Below are 22,101 nucleotides of genomic sequence, written 5' to 3'. Positions count from 1 at the left end.
CCACTGCAGTCTGGGGGATACTGAGAGCTGGCTGCCCTGGCTTTGGTTCTTCCTTCTGAAGCCCTGCCCCTTCCAGGGGCATGAAGATGGCTCCCTCCCACCTTGCCTGGGGGCCCACGAAAGCTGTTGGCCCCATGGTGATCAATACTACCATTGTGAAATGTATGGAACAACACTTTAAGTGGAATTATGAATTAGGCTTGATATTAGGCTTTTGGGTCTTTGTCTACCAGGCATTTAAAACTGGCATGTCAGAGCTCCAAAGCACCCCAAAAACAATGAAAGGGCTGGGGACTAGCTGTCTACATGTAGTAACTGAGTATTCATAATTGTAGCATGCAGGAATGCAAATGGAAATAAATCAATGCCAGCAGGGATGCCTAAAAGATATAAGTGAGAATTACTGCAATTAAGAATGTTGTCTCAAAGGAAATTAGAATAGTCCATTAATTACAATGCCTTAAAGGGAAATGAACCAAAATGAATGAAAAATTAAAATATCAGGAAATTAGCAGAAATATAGAAAAAGTATAATGAGCAATAGGAGGGATTTATTACCCTATCCCAAGCTTCATATAGTGAGGACATATGCATGCATTTTTTAAAAAAGAGAAAGAAATAGAATTACCATAAATTATGGAGCCAATATATAGGTGACAAAATTTGCAGATGATACGAAACTGCTCAAGATAGTTAAGAACAAAGCAGATTGCGAAGATCTTCAAAAGGATCTCACAAAACTAGGTGATTAGGCAACAAAATGGCAAATGAATTTTAATGTTGATAAATGCAAAGTAATGCACATTGGAAAAAATAATCCCAAATATACATACAAGATGATGGGGACTAATTTAGCTATAACCATTCAACAGCGAGATCTTGGAGTCATTGTGGATAATTCTCTGAAAACATCCACTGAGTGTGCAGCGGCAGTCAAAAAGCAAACGGAATGTTAGGAATCATTTAAAGAGGGTTAGAGAGTAAGACAGAGAATATCTTATTGTCTCTATATAAATCCATGGTTCGCCCACATCTTGAATGCTGAGTAGAGATGTGGTCACCTCATCGCAAAAAAGATATATTGGCATTGGAGTAGGTTCAGAAAAGGGCAACAAAAGTGATTAGTGGTTTGGAACAAGTCCCATATGAAGAAAGGTTAAAAAGACTTGGACTTTTCAGCTTAAAAAAGAGGAGACTAAGGGGGGATATGATAGAGGTCTACACAATCATGACAAGTATGGAGAAAGTGAATAAGGAAGTTATTTATTTGTTCCAATAATATAAGAACTAGAGGTCACCAAATGAAATTTACGGGTAGCAGGTTTAAAACAAACAAAAGTAAATTTTTCTTCATTCAGTGTACAGTCAACCTGAAGAACTTTTTGCAAGAGGATGATGTGAAACCTGGGACTTTAACAGGGTTCAAAAAAGAACCAGACAAATTCATGGAGGTTAGGTTCATCAGTACTTATTAACCAGAATGGGTAGGAATGGTGTCCCTAGCCTCTTTTTATCAGAGGCTAGAAATGGATGACAGGAAAGGGGTCACTTGATGATTCCCAATTCTGTTCACTCTCTCTGGGGCATCTGACTTTGGCCACTGTTGAAAGACAGGATACTATGCTAGATGGACCTTTGGGATGCATCTACACTGCACCCGTAGCTCGAAATAAGCTATGTAATTTGAGCAACCAAATTGCGTAGTTTATTTCAAGTGTATTTCAAAATTTGGTGCTGTTTGCACAGTGCCAAATTTCAAAATAGAGCACTATTCCAAAACATCCCTTAATCCTCATGGAATGAGTTTTACAGGGATGTCAAAATAGCAAGCCCATTATTCAAAAGCTATTTCAAAATAATGGGCTGGTTACAGAATAGCTATTTCAGAATACTGGAAGTATCTCGAAATAGCACTGTAGTGTAGACGTACTCCAGGTCTGACGCAGTATGGCAGTTCTTACGTGTTACTTTCCAGATCAATGGCAGCAGCTCTCAAGGTTTGGATGGTCCTCTTCCAAATTATTATTAACTTCTCCTCTAATTGAGTCATTCAAAAAGAGAAAAAGAAGCAGGACCAGTAAGGAGCATTATGCTAGACTGGAATATCAAGCTGGCAGAAGGGAGGTATATGTTTGTATTAGCATAACAACTAGAGGCCTGATCTCATTGTGCTAGGCACTGTACAAAAACAGTATAGCAGATAGTGTCTGTGTTGTGGGGCATACAGTATAAATAAATAGAAGAAGGGTGAGAAGTGTTATTAACCCATTTTACAGATGCAGAAATGAGGCATAGGGAGACTCACATCATTCAAGAAGTTTGTGGCAGAGCCAGGACATGGATCCAAATCTCCTGAGGCCCAAGCTAGTGCATTAACAGCAAGATCAACATTATTTCCTATTAGGATGAGATCCCTCCTCTTCCAGCCATGCTGCTAGGAGATGCAAAGGGGACAAATATGACAGAGAGTTGCTCTGGCTTGGTAACAGCTGACTGCACCGCTATGCTGTGAGTTGCCAAGAATATTAGTGAGGCCTGCAAGTGCAGAGTCTTGTCTTGCTGGTGCTTAGGGATGGTTCTACTCAGTTCTCAGAAGTGTATTTCATAACTGATAAATATGATTAAATCCCCATGGATAGCTGGATGTTACACATACTGGACATGAACTGAATATTAATGGAATACATGGTGGTGAACTCCCACAGTGGTTTACTACTGATGGGAAAGTGGCAACACAAATCCTTATTTTATTGGAAAAATAACTTCACTTTTTATGTATGTTTTTATTCCTTGTCTTTGAGGCCACATCTTAAGAGGTCACAGCTGGGAATTGGGTCATCAGCACCAACAAGTGATTATCTATTGTGTCTCTAAGCTGCGTATACACTCGGACTCTGCATATCAGAAAGTCAAACCCTTGCTGGGGCAGGTACCAGGAAAGGATGTAAGAACATCAACATGGAAGTCACAGAAAACCTCTCTTTCTTTTGCAGTGGTACTGATCCTTGCGGCTGACAGCCTCAAAGTGTATTTTGTATTAATATTTGGTTAAATTATATATATATGGATTTAGAGCAATTTTTCAAAAGGGTACAGATTTGCACTTGCAGTTGAACTGGGAGCACAGTTTGGAGTATTTATGCTGCTAACTACCTGATTGCATAAGCAAATCTCAGGACAATTTACTACTAAGTAGATATGAAAAAAATGCTGCAGACTGAATCCAGAAAGCTGCCAAGCGCTTGCAATCCCCATTGAGGGGTGCTGACTGGAAAGGCATGAGCCATTACAATCTATTGAGAATCATCCGTACTTGGTGCTCATGGCATGATTCCAGGGTCGCCACTGACTCTTGGTAAGATTCTGGGATAGGCTTTCATTAATGCACCTGACATGGTGGATAAAACCAATACCATCCATGGCCATGGAGGGACATATTTCCTCTGCTGACATGAATGCATTACAACATGGCCCCTTTTCCTTCCTAGCACCCTAAGAAGACTTGTACTGACTTGACTGAAGCCAAAAGATCCAGCCATAGAAAACTGCAGGAATTCAGGGTGTAGCTGATGGAGCAAGTACTCTACAGGCCATATCCTTAGCTGGAATAAATTGGCCTATTTTTATTGACTTCAGAGAAGCTCTACTTTTTCCACCCACTGAGGTTCTGACTCTGCATTTTTAAATTCACTCTCTTTCCACAATAAAGTGCTCAGATCAAATGAAGGCATTGTGTGATTGTTCTGGCAGTTGGTTATTTCTGTAAGTGCAAATTCTGCCTTCCTTATTTGGTCATCTCAATTGTGCATGGTACGAAGTGATCGGCACTTGCTGGCTGGTGGAATCATTTTCATCAGAGTCACAAAACGGGGGCTTAAGGACAGTGCTGCTGTCAAAATGGATACAACTGATGCTACCAATTCAACTCCTGTTGCTGGTACTAATCACCTTTTCCTTAGAATGATTACAGAATTCATATAGGGCTATAAAACTACCAGGTGGGCTGTATTTTGAACCATTTCCCATTTCTGTTATAGTCTTCCCTAAGGGAATGGATTTATTGGTATCATTAATCCCTCTTAGAATCCATAGCATGGGAAAGAGATGTCACAGAGCTTTAATGGTTCATATATTTTGTGAATTACATGATAATTATATCCAACTTGGTTCAAAATACTGTTTTAATCAAATTCAGTCTTTAAAGCAATAAATAGCACATGTATTCACATGTACACGTGTATAAAATTTCGACATTCAGTGACTATTTAGGGATATAGTCTATTCAATTTTCTAGAGTATCCTTTATAGATATGTGTTTTAAAAAAGAAAAGATCAGGTCAATTTAATCTCTGGCTAGTGCAAAATTGTTTTAGTGCAGCTTAAATTGCACTTGCTGAGTCAGTGGTGAGGGAACATTTTTAAGAGTGAGGCTGCTGACATCCCCACTTCTTACTTGTATCCTTCCCCTCTCCCTTGGCTCAGGCCAGGAGTAAAGTCCTGGCATACAGGCCAGCAGCTGGCATCCAGGGCTGTCGGCAGAGCCCCAGCATAGGGAGCTGAAGCAGAGCTCTCCGGTGTGCAGAGCCAGCAACCATGCTGACCAGGCATGCAGGGCAGAACCAGGACCCCAGGCGTGGAGCTAGCAGCAGACCCCCTGGAGCTTTGGATGGCGACTGGGTCTCTAGGCATGGGGTGGAAGTCAGATGGGTTCCTGGGTGCTAGGCCAGGAGTCCAGGGGTACTGCGGCACCCCCCTCCCCCACACACCCCAGTTCCCCTGCCTATGTGCTGAGTTAATTGCCATTACATGTCAGTTGACTTAATAAAGCCAGTTTTCTTTTTTTAAAGAAACATATTCACAATTGCTCTAAAATGGGAGAGCACTGTGTTACATTTTCAGGGAGTCTTTTTTTTTTCCTTTTAATTCTTTTGTTCCAGGGTGGCATGTCTGGAGACATGGGCTGAGGTAAATAGGATGAAATTCAGCAAGGACAAATGCAAAGTATTGCACTTAGGAAGGAACCATCAGCTGCACACATGGTTCGTGACTGCCTCAGATGGAGTGCTGGCTACAGGAATCTGGACTGGGGGTCATAGTGGATCACGAGCTAAATACTAGGCAACAGTGTGAACCTGTTGCAAGAGAAGCAAAGAGATGTAGTAGCAGGTGTGGTGTAAGCAAGATGCAAGAAGCAATTCTTCTGTTCTATTCCATGCTGATTAGGCCTCAACTGAAGTATGGTATCCAGTTTTGGCCACAAGATTTCAGGACAGAGGTAGACAAGTTGGGAGAAACAAAAAAGGATTAAAGATCTAGAAAACATGACTAGTGAGGCTAGTCATTCAAAAAACTGGGCTTGTTTAGTTTGGACAAGAGAAGACTGAGAAGGGACATGATAACAAAAGTTCATGAGAGGTTGTTACAAAGTGGAGGAAGAAAAGTTGTTCTCATTAATGTCTGAAGATGTGGCAAAGCAGCAATGGGCTTCAGCTGCAGAAAGGATTGTTTAGGTTGGACATTAGAAAAAAAACCAAAAACTTCCTGTCAGGATGGCTAAGCACTGGAATAAATTGTCTAGGGAGGTTATGGAATCTATGATTGAAGTTTTTAAGAGCAGGTTAGACAAAAAACCATCAGAGGTGGTCTAGAATAGATTGTACTTAATCCTGCCGTGAGTGCAGGGAACTGGTCCAGATGATCTCGCAAGGTCCTTTCCATCCCTACAATTCTATTATTCTATATATTTTTAATGGAAGATGAAGACGACTTGGAGGTTCTTATGTTTTTAAAACACATCTTCCTTGTTTTTAGCTTACTTCATTTTTAGCATAGGATAGGATTGGTTTTCAAAAGCATGTTTGTTTTCTTATAGGCTATTCCATGGACCTCACTGTGGTAATATCAGAGCACCACACAATGTTCAGGTGTGTATTTTGAACACATCTCTGACAAGGTAGGAAATTAGTATCCCCACTTATCCCCTCTAAACACAGAGGCTACGTCTAGACTGGCATGATTTTCCGCAAATGCTTTTAACGGAAAAGTTTTCCGTTAAAAGCATTTGCAGAAAAGAGCGTCTAGATTGGCACGGACGCTTTTCCGCAAAAGCATTTTTTGCAGAAAAGTATCCTTGCCAATCTAGATGCGCTTTTGCACAAAAAAGCCCTGATCGCCATTTTCGCAATCGGGGCTTTTTTGCGCAAAACAATACCGCGTTGTCTACACTGGCCCTTTTGTGCAAAAGCTTTTGCGCAAAAGGACTTTTGCCCGAACGGGAGCAGCATAGTATTTCTGCAAGAAGCACTGATTTCTTACATGAGTTCGTCAGTGTTCTTGCGGAAATTCAAGCAGCCAGTGTAGACAGCTGGCAAGTTTTTCTGCAAAAGCACTTGCTTTTGTGGAAAAACTTGCCAGTCTAGACATAGCCAGAAGGATTAAGTGACCCAACCAAAGTCAAGCCCTATTAGCTTGACATATATTAAGATCTCTTGAATTGCAAAGTCAAAGTCTGAGGTATAATATCAAGCTTTTTGTGCTGAGGTTTACAGCGTTGCCATCACACAAGGAAACAGTAGTCCTTTCTTTCTACCTTTGGAGGCTCATTATATTTTACTCTATAGGAAAGAAAGAAATGGACGATATTAAGATGTACCATCTTCTCTTGCTACATGCAATGGCTAGTTAATTCAATGGGAATTTTGGAGCTGCATATAATTTGCAGCTGCTTTTACATTCGATTCGCTTAGTTGTATTGATCTTTGTGTGTTGGAGAAGGATCAATTGATTATATCAGGACTAGCTGGGTGGCATACAGGGCATTTGCTCTCCGACTTGGGATACAGAATGGCACCACGAATTACTTTTCACATAGCGTTTGGGGATCAGGAAACTAGGAAGTGGTACAATATTCTCATTATTGTCCTGAAATTGTTGCTGCCATTCACTCTCCTTCAGCCAGTGGCTGCCAGAGGCAGGAAGGCTTTCTTCCATAATGAGGCAGTTGCTGTGCTGATCATTGTTGTAGGAAAGAAGAAGTCAAAGGACCCCTTGACTGATGGAAAGGTAAGAAAAAGCCAAAATGTGGTCGATTGTTGAGAGGGGACCCAACGAGATCCACCCCAATAAGGGATTAAAGACAGAGCGGCCTCCAGGCAGAAGAGAAAATTGATCCATCTTCTGATAAAATTGCTAGATGTTAAAATGATGGTGGGGCCAACAGCACCCTGCCTCTTCCTTCTCACCTCTCTCCTTGGGAAGCAACACAGAGCAGCACAATCATGTTGCTATTCTAGTTCATTAAATGGCAGGATGTGCAGTCAGTATGGGGCATTGCACAGTTGAATGCAAAGAATGGGTGGTTTAGGAAGAACTTTATACAATAGCTCCAGTTGGGAGGAAAGCATTTCATTTTCACAGGAATCAAACCTGCAGTACCATAAGGCTTGTCTTGTTTAGCAAATGCAAACAAACGAAGCAGCTGGTTTTAAACCAGTGGTGGGCAACCTGAGACCCGAGGGCTGCATGCACTTCATTGGGAATTTTTGTGTAGCCCTCAAGACATTTTCTTTACCATTGCCCTTCCATAGGATTGCCAGATTCTGCTAGTTTTTGCCCACATAGCATTTTTTCTACTGGTATTAATAAAGTGGCACATACTTAAAACAAGGGCACAGGAAGTGAGGTGCATGCTGATTGCACACCACATTGACTGTAAGAGCCATGCTATTTTTAAGGTAATTCTATACTTCAACAGATGCATGGCTAGAGAGCTGAAACTGCACTTTTCCATTCATAAATTACTAGTAGGAAGAAAACTGAGGAAAAATATCAGAACACTATTGCTTTTTTATATAAAGCTTCCTACCCTTCTCTTGGTTGCATCACATGACTGAGTTTGTGCTTTGCATGCAAGGGCTAGGAATCCTAACACGGCAAGACCCTTTTGACACAGTGCATCAGTGTTCCCCTTTACTTTTTAGAATGAGACTTCTCTCTCCCATGCTTTGTAAGGAGGTGACTATCTGACAGAGCAGCATCCTGCTCCACAATGGGACGTCAGAGTTTCAGCTTGTTTGGTTTAGCCATTTTGCTCGACCTAACAAGATTTACAATACACATACACTGGAAAAAATGTATTGCTTAATCTCCCCAAAAGGAGGACAATATCTGTTGGACATTAAGGTGTGGGCAGTCCCTTCAGCAGAGGCAGAGGCTTATAGGAACTTTAGTCAGACAGGAATATATGGTAAGTCCAAATTCAGCTTGTGAAAGAGGGCACAACTTACAGATTTCAGCTGTCTGATTCTTGCTTATGGATTGTATGGTCATTATCATACAGGTGACATTTGAATAAAAAAACCCCATGATTCTAGTTTGGCAATAAAGGAGCAGCCCTGCCACGTCAGTCAACAGGAGGAATCTATGGGCATGTTAGGTCTGGCATATTTAACGCCTTATGAGAAGAATAGGTCTAATAATGTAATGGATGATGGGTAGCCTGGAACACCTGTTCTAATTATAACTTGTTATATGGTCCAACCTAACCAGACTGCTTCATTGTCAGATGGGAACAATATGAATTACCTGTTGGATAGGAGGTGCAGAGAGAATAATGCCTGTAAGTACTCTTTGATGAAAATTGCTATTACGTGCTTCATATTTAGTGTTATCAGCAGAGGGCAGCAGTACATACACAAGACACAATTTCTATCATTGTAATGTGAGCAAAATCCTTGGCTGCTTCTTATTCTTATGTAAATAGACATTGTTACCTATAGATTCACACCCAGACATGGTATCTATTGTAATCGATCTACTGTAGGAAGGGTGGACATGTACATATATTAATTATATGATATACTCTTGCAGCTCTTTCTAAAAGACCAATTTTGATTTAAAATTAACTTTTTCGCAATAATTTTTGCAAATGTTGTCCTTTCGCCTTATACAAGACTGATGCCAACATTTAATTAATTTAATTTTACACATGAATAGGAGTGAAACCTTAAATTTTCTCTGTGAACCAGTTTTATCATATATTGCACTTATCTAATGTATCTCATACAGCTGTTTGGAGGCATAGCTATCTATCCAGCTTAGGTATTTGTATTGTCCGCATCATTACAGCACCTGAGCACCAGATTCACAAAGGTATGTAGGTCACTAAGGCCACATCTACAGTAGAAAACTATTTTGAAATAATTAAATTCAACTTAATAACGCCCGATTTTACAAAATCAAAATAGCATGACCCTAGTACGGGAAAGCCTCAAAATTAGTCCAAAGCAGAGTCCGTTATTGTGGACATACTACCTCTACTTAGAGCCCCAGGAAGCACTGGGGTGTAATTACTTCGAATGACTCTGGTGAGTTATTTTGAAAAAGCGGCACCGGAGTGCCAACACCCCTGCTATTTTGAAATAACTATTTCAAAATTAGCATTATTTATTGAGAAAAGCAGGAGAACAGCTTTTGAAATAGGCAGCCCCTTATTTTGAAATAGTGGGCTTGGAAGTGTGGATGCTCCACTTATAAATTTGACCGAAGGGGAGGGGGGGTTATTTTGAAATAAAGCCCTAATGTAGACCAGGGATAATTATTTAACTGCCTATTTAAATGTCCAAGTCTAATATTTAGGAGCTGCTGGCATTCATAACACCTGTGCATTGCCACCGCCTAACCCTGTAGATAGCTGAAGTCCCTAGACAGGTGGCTAAGGTATTATTAGTGGGCATGTGCAAAAACACCTGAAACCTAATGTTGCTAACCTGCTTAGTACCCTTAACTCAGAAGGCTTCCAGGACCTATCAGTTAAGAACCTAAATCCATTTGTGAATCTGGGCTGAAAGCCACACCCTTTGCCTTTTGCTCTGAATTTCCTACTGCCTAGCTTAGCATCACCACACTCAGGTTACTGGCTTCTGTGAAACCCTTCCTCAGGTGCCTATCTCTCCACATGACATACATGGGAGTCTGGGCATCTAACATGAGGCTGTGATTTCCACTGGGCAGCAGGGCACCCAGCTGTTAAATACCTAACTCTTAAGTCCCAAGGACTTCAATTTTGAAAGTATATTGCTCCTGGTAAAACTTTGACAAGGGGGAGCTGTGCTATTGAAATCTCCTGCAGGTCAATTCAAACCTAGTACCTCAGAAGCTCAGCATAGGGGCCTCTACAGATTGAGTTTTAAAGCCAGCTGGCTCAGCTTAGGCTGTAGAGCTCACTCATTCCTATCTCTTGCTGTAAGTGGTCTCAGTACTACTACACGGGACAGCAAACCACACCCACCAGGTGTGTGGGTTAAACTATCACCCCCATTATACAGATGAGGAACGGTGAGTGAGTTATATCTGGGTCTTCCAAGTCTCTAGCTTACAGCTTAACTAGTGAGCCAGCTTCCCTTTTGCTAGAAGTGGCTGGGAGGGGCACTTTAAGAACTCTGAATGGAAGGCAATATAGGAATGGTCAAGATAGAATTTATTTTGCTGAATTACTATACTAGCCCCACGGGGTGAGATTTTCCTTGAGTGACAGAGCCCCAGAGAACCCTGACTTTACCTCAGAAGCAACATTCATAACGCTATGTAGGACAGAACAGGAGGGCAAAATGATTAGTGTGTTTGTGGCACTGTTATACTTCTGATCTAGAGGTGTAGTGCCCCTCTCCACCCGGTTACCTTCTTTAAGGCCAATCTGCCTACAGGTTTTGGTGGACAGGTCTGGGTTCTTCTGGATCCCGCCACCCACTCAGCAGGGTGTATCTTTATTTTTTCCTATGAATTTATTTGACGGTGCCTCCACCCCCCTCACTCCTTCCTGGCAGGGTCACCAGGGAAGTTTGGGAGGAAAATTCTAACCACAGGATAATCCCCACTTACTTGCCAGATAGTTGGAGACTTCAACAAATAACACAAACAGATATAATATATTCAACACAATAATTATATTAAACAGGAAACAATTATAACATAACAAGGTAAAACACTATTTTTAGGTTCACCAGTGCCCACGCTGCTAATACCTGTGACTTTCCCCAGTCACATGACTTGATGAAGCAAATGTAAGATTAGTGTCCTGTTGGTACGTGTACTTTGTCGGAGCCCTTGATGACCTATGACCCACAAAATTCTTCTCCGCAGTAGTTTAGCAGTGTGGCTGACTGGGTTCAGTACAGCCCAAAGGACTCTCAAGCAGGAGACGGTGGTAAATCCCTCCACAGGTTAAATATGCAGCAGGTTATAAAATCCCCAAACCCTTACTCCCTGGCTTGAGGACACAGTTCAGGGAGTAGGGGGTCCCCAAAACAAATTCCCTGACTAACTAAAAGATGGTGCACTCACAAACTCCATGAATGATACTCTGGTTTAGAGATGACTCTGGACTCCTCGGTCACTGCAGAGGGGCTGATCTCTGCTAGTGTAACCCACACATGTAGAATAGTGATAGAAATGTAGCCGTGTTAGTCTGGTGTAGCTGAAACAGTGTGGTTACTGAGCAATGCAAGTGGTACATAGACCACAGCAACAGTTAAGATCAAGAGACCTCTACAGCATGGGCTGGGCTGGCGTTTAGCTCAGCGGGTAGAGACGTCTATACTCTGCTTCTGAGATCCCAAGTTCAAATATGCCTGATGGTGGTTACACTAGCAGGGATGCTATTCAGGCAGGAATCAGGCTGCTTTGGTCCCAAGATTTCCCCTCAGCACAACGGGGTGCAGGGCTCAAGGTGCAGATTACACAACTGTACTAAAATCCAAACTTGTCTCCTGGCCCAGCATCCAGACACACACAGCAAGCAGCAGCCCTGAACTAACAGGCAGAGCAGAGCTGACCATGTGGTGACTGGTCCCACCTAGGGAGCTGGATGGCTAACTCAGTCTGGCTGGGGAAGTTTCCCAGCAAACTCTACAAACTGGGAAGGAAAACACAGCGGAGGGGTCTTGTTTTCAGGTCCCTAGAGGCCAGCTCTCAGGGGGAACTCTGCATGCAGGCCTGGGGCTTACCAGCTTCCCACACAGCCAGCCCTGCGCTTGCCCTGGCTGGCTCCAGACTGACTCATAAAAAACAATGGCCTCTCCCCTTTCCTGAACTCCCTGGGAGGGGCATCTCACTCCCTATTGGTTGCTGGACAGACTCTGAGTTTGCCTTGGCTCCCCCAACCTACCGGGGACAGTGTGTCTCTCCCTAAACTGCCAGCAGACAGAGCCCCGGGGATCTAGGTAATCTCCTTGGGGGTTACAGAGGAAAAACAGAATGCTGGCTCTGGCCCATACAACAAGCAGCAAGTGATTTCCTCTGGGAGAACCTTTTAGCTGAAACCAGATACCAAAATGATTCAGCTAACCAGTAGGGTTGCCAGGTGTGCGGTTTTCAACCAGACAGTCCAGTATTTGAGCTTTCTGTTCGGGAAACAAATTGAGGAAATATAAATGGGAGAATATGTGTGTCCGGTATTTTCTAAATAAGATATAATATAGATTGTGATGTAATGTCAAGTGTGTCCGGTATTTTTGTTGAAACCATCTGGCAACACTATTAACCAGTAGAAACTACCCCCTCACCCCCACCCAATCACTTCCCTAAGTAAGACTTTTTGGAACTTAGATAATTCTGAAGTTCGTGATTCTGGCTTTGCTTCCCTGGCCATCAATCGTGAGTTCAGATTGTTGATTTTCTTTAATTAAGATTGTAAGACTGACTACCTGTTTCAATAATGTAGATCTCAGGTGCAGTGCTTTCCTCTTGCTTTCTGCTGTAAAACAGAGGAGCTTTGTTAAAGGGACAGCAGGCCGATCTCTTTTGTGTTTGCTTTTCAGCTTCCTGACTTTTAATGAGTTAATGCCGTTCCTTTAATTGACTCAGAATGTAAAGACTGGCTGTAGGACAAATGGCTGAGTGACTATATTTCAGCCCTCTCAAGAAAATTGACCAAATTATACTTTCCTTCAATCATAGAAAACAAATGATTGTTCACTGGCTCCAGGTAAATATAGTTTTCCTAGGATATTCTATTTATACCCCATTTTAGATACAATCCAGTCAGAGATACACATAGTTCAGAAGTTTGCTATGCGCTTTTAATAGTATTTAGTATTTAGTAATAGTATTTAGTATTAGAGCTGTTCAACTTGGGCCCAAATCTGAAAAGCCTTTTCCTTGTCCTTCCCTTGGTTTACCTTAGTCCTCAGCATCCCCAGTCCACACCTCTTGGAGGCCCATGTAGCTCCATCCATTCTTCACTTCCCAAGCTTCTCCTTGGTATTGGCTTGTGGCCATCACCTCCCCTTCCAAAACTCTTCATCTATGGTCTGCAGTTCCTTGCACTTCCAACTCCTTCATCTCCTTGCTCTAAGTGCCCCAGCTGGTGTTCTTTCTGGTTCCCCTGCCTCTCCTCGCTTCTCTCAAATTTCTACCCTTTCATATTTTCCATGTCCATTCTGGGCCTCTGGTAGCCTCTCATTTCAGTATATGGCCCTCATGTCTGGCTCAGCCCAGATGCTTCAGGGCCACAGTCTGGGCTTAGCAGCTGATCAGTTTATATGTAGATACATTTGAAACTAATCTTAAACAGTTCTAAGTATCCCTGGCAACTGTTCTGTGACCATGGCCTGATGAATGTAGCCTGGGCTTCTGATGCAGGTTAAGTAAAAATTTGGGGGTGGGGGTGGTGATGAAATGAAAAATGTAGCCTGTCACTTTAAGATGCATTTACGGCTGCCTGGAACATTTCTCCACCATAGCCCACTGTATGGAGAGTCAAGATAGAGGTTTTCCTTAATCTACACCACTATCCATAGCTCCACAGACATCAGGGGGCCTAGTGGTTGCTCTGCAACTCTGAAAAACAGGACCAATGAATCTCACGATGGACACTCAAAAAGTAGCCACTTGAAATGAGCAGACACCCAAACATGTGGGACTGCAAGAGCCCTGCTTTTGCTGCAGCCTGGAATACATGCATCTCTCATCTTATATCATGAGTGCTATGAACCAGGAAGAAAGTGACCTTTAAAATGTTAATTAACATCTACTGCACAGTATTCCCAAGACACTCCCACAAACAAAAACTGATGCAAACCAGTAAATTATCTGAGTAAACAACACAGGGATAGAAATTAAAAGCAGCCAAAGGGCAAATCTAATCTGCACTTGTACAAGTTTGCTGCTTTTCAGGAAATATTATTCTGAAAACAAGGGAGGTGCCATTGAAACTAGACACATTTCAGTCTTTGCCATTTGGACCATTCTGGGAATCAATCATTTTCTGTTTGCAGGATAATGAATAGTTTTCATGCCTTTTGTACATCTTTGCTTTGATTTTTCCCCCTTGTTGTATATTTCCCCTCTCTCCTGTTACTTTTGATGCAAATTCAATTCATTGCTGTGCATATCTGTGTCAATTTGAGCCAAGAGGAACTGATTCACCCTGGATTGTTGATAATGCCACCCCAAACTCTATAATTAACTTTTACAGTATTCACAATGTCAGATCAAATGATGTAACAGTTTTAAATACTTGTCTTGTTGGTTGTAGGTTAAATGGCTTCTTCAGCATGTGCTGGGGGACGGGAGCAAGGCGTTTTATCTAGTTTTTTTAAAATGAATTTTCCAGTGATGTTCCTGTTCCTGTTCCTTGGTGTGATGCATATAAATCTAGCATGCTGTATTTTGTAGGTTAGGAAACTTCTCTTTGTCCTTGTCCCTGCAATCTGGTCAGCATAAAACATGGTAGCACTTTACTATAACTGAGGAGAGGTGAGTTTTATTCTGGGATGTACCACACACTTTTTACGAGACCATAGGCAAGTCACTCAATCTTTCTGTATCACAATTTCTATCTGTGCAATGGGGATAATGTTCCTCCCCTACTTTACATGGGTGTGGCAATGACAGATGCATCCTGGAGGTGAATGCCTGATTGTGAAGATGGTGTTGCCAGGAGGGCTTTGGCTTCCTCGACCACGGGATGTTGTTCCAAGAAGGACTGCTGAGCAGGGATGGGGTTTTATCTTTCGAGGAACGGGAAGAGAGTATTTGGATGCAGACTGGCTAACTTAGTGTGGAGAGCTTTAAACTAGGTTTGACGGGGACAGGTGACCAAAGCCTACAGGTAAGTGAAAAACATGGAGACCTGGGAGATGGCTCAGAAATGGGAGGGAACATGCCCTATAATAGCAGAGATAAAGGAGGGACAAGGCAGAACTGGGGGACAAAATCAAATCAGTGTCTTAGATGCCTATACAGGCAGTCCCCGACTTACGTGGATCCGACTTACGTCGGATCCCTAGATACGAACGGGGTGAGGCAACTCCCGCACATGCGCAGCAGCATTCCCGGGGCTCGCTCACCTGGGTCCTAGGATCCTCCTCCTCCTCGGGCCGGCTCTGACTGGGGTCCCGCAGAGCTGCCGGGCAGAGGAAAAGTGCCTCCCCACGCCCGCTGCCCCCTCCACCCCCCTGCCAGCAACAGGCTGCCCCCTCCCCTGAGCAACAGGCTGCCAAACAGACAAAAGCAGCCTCTCCGCCCCTCCTCCCCTCTATACATGCCGGGCTCCTGGAGCGCAGCAGCGTCCCCGGGGCTCGCTCACCTGGGTCCTAGAATCCACCTCCTCCTCCTCTTCGGCCGGCTCCAACTGGCCTCTGCCTGCAGCAGCTGGCCACAGGGACAGGGATCCCGCAGAGCTGGCGGGCAGAGGAAAAGTGCCTCCCCACGCCCGCTGCCCCCCCCCGCGGGCTCGCATCCTGCACGCCTCCCCCCTCCCCCCCTGCCAGCAACAGGCTGCCCCCTCCCCTGAGCAACAGGCTGCCGAACAGCAGACAAAAGCAGCCTCTCCGCCCCTCCTCCCCCTATACATGCTGGGCTCCCTGGGCAAACAAAGACTCCACCAAAACAAACAAAGTGCTGGCCTCATTGTGTTAGCAAAAAAAGGACCCTCCTCCTAGAACCCTGGGTGGTGTGTGGAAATAAAGCTATTCGCTCAAAGCATGGTGCAGAGCTGTTTGGTATTTGATGAGTTACTCCTTTAGTCCTGAGTTTGTCACAGGGACAGAAATAGATGTGAAATCTTCTGAACAGGGGAACAGACAACAAAACAAACATTAGAGGGGAGTTAACCTTTCCCTATGCTATCCAAAACTAAAAAAAATGTTTGGCTAGAGTTTCCCCTACAATATGTACCAGTTCCGACTTACATACAAATTCAACTTAAGAACAAACCTACAGTCCCTATCTTGTACGTAACCCGGGGACTGCCTGTATACAAATGTAAGAAGTATGGGGAATAATCAGGAAGAACTTTAAGTGCTAGTAAATAAACATAACTATGACATAGTTGGTATCACAGAGACTTGGTGGGATAATATATATGATTGGAATTTTGATATAGATGGGTACAGCTTGCTCAGGAAGGATAGGCAGGGGAAAAAAGGAGGAGGCGTTGCCTTATATATTAAAAATGAATACACTTGGACTGAGGTGAAGAGGGACATAGGAGACAGAAATGTTGAGAGTCTATGGATTAGGTTAAAGGGGATAAAAAATAAGAGTGATGTCATAATAGGGGTCACTACAGACCACCTACCCAGGTGGAAGAGGTGGATGAGGCTTTTTTAAAAATATCTAACAAAATCATCCAAAGCGCAGGATTTGGTGGTGATGGGGGATTTCAACTACCCAGACATATGTTGGGAAAGTAACACAGCAGGGCACAGATTATCCAATAAGTTCTTGGACTGCATCGAAGACAATTTTTTATTTCAGAAGGTTGAGAAAGCTACTGGAGGGAAGCTGTTCTTGGTTTGATTTTAACAAATAGGGAGGAACTGGCTGAGAATTTGAAAGTGGAAGGCAGCTTGGGTGAAAGTGATCATGAAATCATAAAATTCATGATTCTAAAGAATGGGAGAAGGGAGAGCAGCAAAATAGAGACAATGGATTTCAGGAAGGCAGATTTTAGTACACTCAGAGAGCTGGTAGGTAAGGTCTCATGGGAAGCAAGGCACATTATTAAGGGCCCAAAAGCAAGCTATTCCACTACATAGGAAAAATATAAAGTATGGCAATAGACCACCTTGGTTCAACTGTGAGATCTTATATGACCTAAAAATCAAAATGGAGTTGTGTAAAAGTGGAACATAGAAAATGCTAGTGGAAATGGGGTAGATTTAGAAGTTAAAATGAAAGAGCAAGTCAAAAATTACTTAGAAAAGTTAAATGTCTGCAAGTCACCAGGGTTTGATGAAATGCATCTTAGAATACTCAATGAGCTAATAGAGGAGGTATCTGACCCTTTAGCTATCATCTTTGAAAAACCATGGAAGTCGGGAGAGATTCCAGAAGATTGGAAAAGGACAAATAGTGCCCATCTATAAAAAGGGAAATAAGAACAACCCAGGAAACTGCAGACCAGTCAGTTTAACTTCTGTGCCAGGAGTGATAATGGAGCAAGTAATTAAAGAATCCCTCTGCAAACATCTTTGAAGCTGGAGGACAGAGAGGGATAACTCAGTGGTTTAAGCATTGGCCTGCTAAACGCAAGATTGTGAGTTTAATCCTTGAGAGGGCCATTTAGGGCTTTGGTGCAAATCTGTCAGGGATGGTATTTGGTCCTCCTGTAAGAGCAGGGGACTGGACTTGATGACCCTTCAAGCTCTATGAGATAGGTGTATCTCCATGTGTTTATTTATAAAAAGGTGATAAGTAAGGGTACGTCAAGACTACAGGCTTCTGTCGACAGAAGTTTTGTCGACAGATACTGTCGACAAAACTTCTGTTGACAAAGCGCGTCCAGACTACATTGAGTTCTGTCGACAAAGCAAGCTGCTTTTGTCGACATGGTAGTCTGGACGCAAAGGGCAGTTTCCATTCAATAACACCTTCTGTCGACAGAAACTCTGTCGACAGAAGGTGTTATTCCTCGTAAAATGAGGTTTACATACGTCGACAAAACTGCTGAGTTCTGTCGATGTTATGTCGACAGAACTCAGCGGTAGTGTAGACGCAGGTATAGTTTTGTCGACAAAAGTCCACTTTTGTCGACAAAACTCTGTAGTCTAGACACACCCTAATAGGCAGCATGGATTGGTAAAGAACAAATCATGTCAAACCAACCTGATAGCTTTCTATGATAGGATATCAAGCCTTGTGGTTAAGGAAGAAGAGGTGGGCATGTAATACCTAGACTTTAGTATGGCATTTGACATGGTCTTGCATGACCGTCTTATCAATAAACTAGGGAAATGCAACCTAGAAAGGGCTACGATAAGGTGGGTGCACAACTGGCTGGACAGCCATTTTCAGAGAGTAGTTATTAACAGTTCACAATCATGCTGGAATGGCACAACAAGTGAGGTTCCTCAGCGGTCTGTTTTGGGACCGGTTCTGTTCAATATCTGGGAGGGGTAGCAAGTGCTTAGGAGGATAGGGCCATAATTTAAAATGATCTGGATGAACTGGAGAAATGGTCTGAGGTGAATAGGATGAAGTTTAATGACAAATGCAAAGTACTCCACTTAGGAGGGAACAATCTGTTTCACTCATACAGAATGGGAAGCGACTGTCTAGGAAGGAGTACAGCAGAAAGGGATCTAGTGGTCATAGTAGACGACAAGTTAAACATGAATCAACAGTGTGACATTTGCAAAAAAAGCAAACATGATTCTTGGATGCATTAACAGGAGTGTTGTGAGCAAGACAGGAGAAATCATTCTTCCGCTCAATTCTGCGCTGATTAGGCCTCAATTGGTATATTGGGTCCAATTCTGGGCACTGCATTTCAGGAGAGACGTGGAAAAATTGGAGAAGGTCCAAAGAGAAGCAACAAGAATGATTAAAGTTCTAGAAAACATGACCTAAGAAGGAAGACTGAAAGAATTGGGCTTCTAAAAAATTGGGCTTTTAAAAAAGAGAAGACTGTGGGGGGACATGGTCACAAGGGGTGTCACAAGGAGGAGGGAGAAAAATTATTCTCCTTGGCCTCCGAGGATAGAACAAGGAACAATGGAGCCTCGTCCCTGACTGCCCCCAGCCGGACCCTACTCCATCTCTGCTGGTGGGTTAGTGCGTGTGGGGGCCCAGCTCCAAACTGGAGGAGGTGGGAGAAGACGTGGTATAAGCTTCCACCTCTCCCCTCCCAGGGTTGCGCTCAGCCATGGCCCAGGTTCAGGGAGCAAATATTTCCTTTGCCCCCAGGCACATAACACCTTTGCTATGCCTCTGTCAGGGATGGTCTAGACAGGGCAGAGTGCTGGACTTGATGACCTTTCAAGGTCCCTTCCAGTTCTATGATTCTATGATTCTATGTTTGCCAAAAGAAATATGAATCTGTGTTATTTCGGATCATTGCTCTGTGTTCTGAAATAAACAGTAATTAATTACAGCAGCCCATCTTGGGTGAGTCATGCAGGCAAGTCCCAGTTAAGCCAAGTTTCCAATTCTGGAAACTAATTTTTTTTCATTGCAATGTGTTTAATATTCTCCATGTGAATTTGCTGTGCTCTCAATAGCATTTTTTTCTCACAAATCAGGGCTCCTAAAAAGAGAGCTTTGTAGGAAGCACTTTACTAAAACTGAGGAGAGGTGAGTTCTATTTTGGGTTCTGCCACTCACTTGTTACGAGACCATAGGCAAATCACTCAATCTTTCTGTATCACTGTTTCCATCTGTGCAATGGGGATAATGTTCCTCCCCTCCTTCACATGGGTGTGGCAATGACAAATTGACGTTTGTGAGGTAATCCGATACCGCAGAGAGATAGATACTAGAGGGTAAGAATTGCATGTGTGTATTTGCTTCCCTGAGTCCCTGGCACCTGCTTGGTCCTTGTGCAGTTATTTTTAAAATGGGTGTTAAACACCAGTACTCATTACACTTGTTTTGCAGTGGCACAAATGTCAGGTACAAATGCTAGGCCTATGTTCCCTGACCACTCAAGTCTAAATATATTGGCCTAATATGTTCAGGAATATACCACCACCTCCTAAACCATCAGAAATTCTCTCCTCATCATGGAGTAGATCTACCCTCTCATTTAAAAGAAACAGCCTAAAAAGATTTAGCAGGGATGATTTGGCTATAGATACAAAGGAAGGAGAACAGCACTTATTGACTGTTTTTTTTATTATGTTCAATTGCCCCCTTCTTCCTTGCTCCCTAAAATGTTTTTTTACTAAAATGTTTATGGTTTTTGCTTCAGTTTTTGTTTGTTCATTGTTTTGTTTTATGTGATCAGCTCTTGACTGCCTTGTTCCTGCTGCAGAACCGTATGGAAGCTCTAGAGAGGAGCAACCACTCATTAGGTGAAACCTGAGATGTACCTTTCTAAGCTCACAAATGAAAGGGAAGGGTACTGTTAAATCAGATTTAATACACAGGATTCTGTTTGTCCCTCTCTTTCTATAGAACCTCTAAGCCAAACTCCTGTTGATGAACAGCTGGGATAAGAGTTTCAGAGGGGTAGCTGTGTTGATCTCTAATAGAAAAAACTTAAAAACAATGTATAGTCCTGCAGCACCTTAGAGACTAACAAAAATGTAGATGGTACCATGAACTTTCATGGGCACAACTGAAGAAGTGGGCTGTGCCCACGAAAGCTCATGGTACCATTTACAGTTTTAGCTGGGATAAAAACTGTGAAAGGCTCACCGGACCCTCATCTCTTCAACTGAAGGCTGGAAAAGTTGCAATGTGATGACAGCATAATAGGCTGAAGGAAGCCTATGTCATTAGGCATCCACTCTTCCCACAAACAGGTCAGTCAAGAGTTGACATCTCATGTACAAACAGGGAACGACTTTATATAAAATATCCATTTGTTTGAATTGTTGTTTTTCCATATCAAGAAGGGGCCATGGTTAAGATGAAGCAGAGGTATTACATTACATCAAAGCTTGACAAACTAACTTTTCATGTTTAAAGCAAACAAGCCATCCAAAGTGTTGCAAAAACTGTCTGGGAAGTGTAACCTCTGACATTTGAGAGAGATTCACTCTAGTTTTAAAGATTTTAAATTGCATCAAACCCACCTCTCTTCTGGTTCATCTGACTGCACTGAAGAAAGCTGAACTGCAAGGATGAGGCAGAACCTCTAGGATGAGTCAGAACCCACCCTAGAGGTGGACATGGTAGCCTTTTCTCTGCAAAACCTTTAGGCCAATATTAGCATCACTTATTTTGTAAAACTTTCCCTCTGATTTGAGACGGGGAGAAAAATTTGTAGGTACCGAAAATACTGAAGGAACCTACTTTAATGTATTCTATTCTTTCTTTTTAAGCCACAAAAGCATGCAAACAAATCTTCTTACACATGCTTTTCAATTGTTGCTGGCATAGGACTCTTGACAGGTATTTTTTTTGCAGAACTGACTAGACTACATAGTCTAGTTCTGAATTTACACATTGTTTCCAGGGCTAGTGTTTTAAGAAAGCTGTACTATATATCTGTCTTTTTCTTTCCTTTAGCTAGCAATTTATCTATTGAACAGGAAACATTTTTTGCCTGGTTTGGGTGAAGCTTTCACTTATAACAAAGAAAAGAAGCATCAATATGAAGCCAGTTTTAAAAACTTCACTGTCACATGTTTTCTTGAATGTTTTTTATATTTTCATTGTGCATGACAGCAGAAAACCATAGCACTTGCACCTTCAAGAGCCTTTGTATGGCATCCATGGCCAGCTGTAATCAGATGAAATAATTTGTTCTATTCCCTCAGGTTTTATTTAGAGGTGTTTACAACCTGTTGCTGCAGAGATTTATGTTGCTTCATACTGCATGTTAAACACCCAAGAATGTATTAATGTAGTATTACCTTTGTAGGTGTGTTTCTGATTTTCACGTTAAGTTCCAAGAATAGCCAGCTCAGTCTTGTTTCATAATCTGCCATAGATTTGAGGACAAACAATAGAGCAGCGGCAAAGCTTTCCAGGGAAGTCTAGAGCATTTACATACAAACCTTCCAATTAAAATTTAATTGAATTAAAATTAATAAAAATATTCTAAATTCCCTAGGCTGCTTTGAAAGTTCCCAGAGAACTCTACAAGAGAAGCTTCATTTCAAATAATTTCTTATGCAAGTATCTTTCTTAAAATTTCCCACAACTGCACAA

General features: G+C 42.5%; 1 long non-coding RNA gene across 2 annotated transcripts in view; it reads right to left on the bottom strand.

The window, feature by feature from the left end:
• The window catches only part of LOC112544655 (uncharacterized), a 29,760-nt gene extending 13,983 nt beyond the window's left edge, over positions 1 to 15,777 (bottom strand). The window contains exon 1 of one of the 2 annotated variants that reach the window (XR_012896050.1): positions 15,587 to 15,777. This is a non-coding gene — a long non-coding RNA (uncharacterized LOC112544655). Of the gene's footprint in view, positions 1 to 12,701; positions 12,755 to 15,586 lie in introns of those variants that run through there. The other variant, XR_003088000.2, reaches the window with a different exon arrangement.
• Positions 15,778 to 22,101: the final 6,324 nt, after the last annotated feature.

This window comes from Pelodiscus sinensis, chromosome 16, assembly GCF_049634645.1.
Source record: "Pelodiscus sinensis isolate JC-2024 chromosome 16, ASM4963464v1, whole genome shotgun sequence".
NCBI lineage: Eukaryota > Metazoa > Chordata > Testudines > Trionychidae > Pelodiscus > Pelodiscus sinensis.
This window is presented reverse-complemented; position numbering and strand designations above follow the sequence as displayed.